We start from the raw sequence: 4,451 nt of genomic DNA, 5'->3' as shown, positions 1-4,451 counted from the left end.
AGATTGATGAAGCTAAGAAGTGCATGCTGACAGGAACCAGATATAGATCTCTCCTGAGAGACACAGCCAGAACATTTCAAATACAGAGGCAAACCACTGAACTGAGAATGGAACTCTCATTAGAGGAATAGAGAAAAGATTGAAAGAGCTGAAGGGACTTGCAACCCTATAAAAACAACAATGCAACCAACCAGAGCTTCCAGGGACTAAACCACTCCCCAAAGATTATACATGGACTGACCCTGGGCTCCAAATGCATATGTAGCAGAGGATGGCCTTGTTGGGCACCAGTGGAAGGAGAAGCTCTTTGTCCTGCCAAACTTGGAACCCTAGTGTAAGAGAATGTTGGTGGGCTGGTAGTAAGGGGGGCTGCATGGGGAGGGGAACACCCTTATAGAAGAAGGGGAGGGGAGGGGATAGGGGCTTATGGACAGGAAACCAGGAAAGGAAACATTTGAAATGTAAATAAAGAAATATCCAATAAAAAAAGAGTTTGGGTCACAGTCACTCAAACTTGGATTTCCATACAGAATATTTTACATAGTATTTAAAAAATAACTTTACAAAAAATACTTTACGTAATATAACACTAGAGTATAATGTGCCTAAAAGAGAATGAACTCAACCTTTCCTACAATTGCAGAGTTCATTCCAGGTCTTGGGGTGATAAGCACATTTCTTGATCATGTGCAGCACTGAGGCCAAAAGAACTGCTGATATTTGGTTAGAAGATTATTTTTATCCTGTAGTTTGGACACTGAATCCTAATGTGTAAGAAACACATGATCTAAAAAAGCAGAACAAGAATATATTGTCCTGTTAGACAGAGACCATAGCATTGAATGTACATAGTACATTATGATTTGTTCTGAAACTAAGAAGAAACACTATGCAACTTAAAACAATGTTTTGAAACCTAGTATGATGGTTTACATATAACCCTAGCACCACGATTGTAGATAAAGAGCTCATAGGCTACTCTAGACTACAGAAAGTGTTTGAATTTAGCCTGAGCTGCATAAACCCTTCCTCAAAAGAGGCAAAACCCAAAAGTTAAGCCCCATAATGCTTTGGATAGGATTTTATGAGAAAACAATCTCATAGTGCACACTATAATGTGTTCACATAATGCACTCTATAAAACTAAATATTATGAGGAAAAACATAACTATTACCTGCTTCAATAATAAAATATAACCACAATGATATGAGTACTGAGGAAAATCCCAGGCAAATGTCCAGCTTCTGGATTATACCAAGAGTTATTACTCTATCGTAATACTGAATAGGTATGGAAAGAAATATGTGGCTGTTATTTCTTTCAGTTTTCACTGATACCATTGGTATGGATAAAAACAATGCATGCTTTGGTCCATTGTTCTGGTGTTCCTCTTATCACAAACACACTTCTTTTATCGCCTGCTCTCTGTAATTATATGAGAGCCCTAAGTTTCCCAGAATTTCTTTAAGAAATGTTCTGTGTGTGCCTGTGGACACAACTCAGGTTTCTCCAGGCTCCTAACACTTACTGCATAATCTCTGAACTGTATGTGTGAACTGACAGTCAACACTTTTTTTCTGGATGTGGCTAGGAAGGCAAAGCCCTCTTGGTTCCCTTCTTGTCAAGTGTGGGGAGCATAGGTAAAAACACTGGGAACTGATAGCCTCACTCAGAGTGATCTGTCTTTATGGTCCTCTCTTTGCAGTTATTTATTTTTCAGATTATAATATAATTACGTCATTTCTCCCTTCTCCCTCTCCTTTCAAACTCTTCCACATACCCCTTAGTGCTGTTTTTTTTAAAGTGTTTGCATGGCCTCTTTTTAGAATTTTCTCTTCAATTTTTATTATCAGGACTGATTGAAACAAAAAATATAATTGAGTTCCATCATTATTGTCATTATGGAAATGGTTTTAAGAGAACACTTGTCAGATGAATATGATTGCTTCCTAGTTTTCAAACTGGTAAAGTGTTGGCATTGATAAACCAGACAAGTGCAGACAATCTGTCCATAGTGTTCAAGACATGGTATATGATATAACGCTCCTGTTCTAAAGGAGAACACCTAGGACATTATTATGTGAATGTATTGATCTCATCATACATACTAGTAAGAGACTACCCATGTCTCTGAGAACATTGGACCATGCACCCTTGGTCGGGTAAGGAAAGCCGTATTTCCTTCATTACAAACCAACTTCTGCCAGCAGTCCCAGGTGCCTGTGTACATGATATCAGTTCCTTGCCGCATCAGTTCCTGACTGCATCATCAAAGGCTTTAGACCACATCAATAAGGTGGCAGACCATGTCAAAGGGATCGGAAGTCAGGTTAGCAACAGCAGGACAGAATGTGTAATCATCCAGCTAATGAGGATGTGGGTTCATGGGATGTGGAAGCATTTCCTTTGCAGTGTCACAGATATCAAAGCAAGTAGCTCCATAGCTGATAATGTCCTGTGCTGACACATTACAAACTTGGTACAGGCCCTTAATCCCATAAGACTTATAGATCTTAACCAGGCAGTCACCAAGGTCTTTGAATTTCCTTTTAACTCTAGCTTTGCCCACATCAGCTGCTAAACTGTTACTGAGAAAATCAGGATGCTACACAAAGCACAGGGCATGGCCCCAGCTGCACCACCTGATGCCAGGTTCCCTGCAATGTTGTGCCAAAACTGGGTCCCCTTGTCCACACCACCAGAAAGATCTGCTTATATTTATCTTTTAAGGCAAGGTTGAAAGCCTGTGGGAGGAAGTATTTGATGACAACGGCCAGGTTTTCATGCCACAGAGTCAGGACTCCCTGTTCCTTGGGGATATGAACCATGTAGTCTATAGTGCCCTTGCATTGCTTACCTGATGTGATTTGCCTGCTGACATGCTGCACCTGCAGCAGCAGCTTGACCCACCTGATGGCTGCTACTGCCGTATTGCAGATGGCCACAGTCACTCCACCTGCCAAGAAGTCCTTGGCAAAGTACACAGTGGCATGTGTCATTTTGAAAGAAAAAGAAGAGGCAAGTGACTGAAGGACAGGACTGTGTTCACAAAGGGCTTTCACTCCTAGATCCAGGTTTATGGCCTCTCTTTAATTAAAAATTACATGGTATGCTTGTTATATGTATACTTACATATATATTTCTAAATATAACCTGCACAGTGTGCTTAATGTTACTAATACATATGTTGCCATGGTTGACCTTTTGGCACTGGACAGCCAATTGGTGTGCTCTTTCCTGAGGGACAATCACGTCTCTTGCCTGTAGCTTTTCTCTGATGCTTATAGTATTTGGGTAAGGTTTCCCTCACTCACTTTGGCATATCTACTGTTGTCCTTATTCAGCCCACATTTAGGCAATCGCATTGATGAGATTTTATGAATATAGCTTCTGACATCACTAAGAGACAACCTCACAGCGAATTTTCTCATCCTTCTACTCCTATAATCTCTCCATCTCCTCATCTGCAAAGTTCCCTGAGCCTTAGTGCAGGAATGTTTTGTAGATGTGACTGGGCTCCATAACTCTGCATTTGATTGATTGTAACTTTCTGTAATGGTCTCCATCCGTTTGTTGCACAGAGAATTTTCCTTGATGAGAACCACACTTATCTGTGAGTATAAGAACAAATACTTAGACTGTAGTGGGGATTATGCTGACTTTTGTAAAGTGGTGGTTGTAGGCTCTTTTCCAAGACCTATGACTTCACTAGACCTGAGTGGTTGGCTATGTTTCCAGTACCAGGCATAGTTTTCCTCATGTTGAGCCAGTCTTAAGCCCAATTAGAAAGCTAGGTATGCACGCCACTACTGCAGTCTTAGAGCTATTGTGATGGTCATTTTTGTGGTTTATAGACATGATAGCTTATTAAGACTGTCTCCTCCTCCTCCTTCTTCTTTTTTCTTTTTTCTTTTTGTCTTTAAGGCAAGAGCTATTCAGGTCAGATATAGCTAAGGGTCCTCTGGTCCCCATATCTGAACTACATGGTGTCTTCAACAATTGGTATTTACTTTCCATTTTTAAGGGACAACCAGGGGCAATACCAATAGTATTCAATATTTTGGGAATCTTTGGACACCACTGACCAATAACTCAAAGAGAGCTTCTTACAGCATGTTATGGTAGGTTCTGCGTTTCAGTATTCTCAGCTTTAATTGTCTAAAGACTCTCTGGGTAACCTTCAATAGTTACTGCATGCAGAAACTCTCTAAGTGAAAACTCCACTCAACAATGGACAAATAACAATCTCTAATCAGTCAATAGTGATAATTTCTTACTCTTGCAAATTTTTACTAATGTTTCTTGATAGTCATTAAAAGTCACAGCTAAGAGATAGCAATAAGCCTTTCAGAAAAAGGCAGACATTGCTGACCATTGAGAGAGAAACTTTTTCATGAGGGAACAAAATAATTTATGCTGAAAATGTCAAATGTCAAGGATAAAATACACT

The 4,451-nt window shown here is 39.9% G+C and overlaps 1 pseudogene; it reads right to left on the bottom strand.

Moving 5' to 3' along the window:
• Positions 1–2,052: 2,052 nt before the first annotated feature.
• Positions 2,053–3,000, bottom strand: Slc25a6-ps1 (solute carrier family 25 member 6, pseudogene 1; annotated as a pseudogene).
• Positions 3,001–4,451: the final 1,451 nt, after the last annotated feature.

The sequence above is a fragment of the Rattus norvegicus genome, chromosome 3 (assembly GCF_036323735.1).
Source record: "Rattus norvegicus strain BN/NHsdMcwi chromosome 3, GRCr8, whole genome shotgun sequence".
In the NCBI taxonomy this organism is placed as follows: Eukaryota; Metazoa; Chordata; class Mammalia; order Rodentia; family Muridae; genus Rattus; species Rattus norvegicus.
This window is presented reverse-complemented; position numbering and strand designations above follow the sequence as displayed.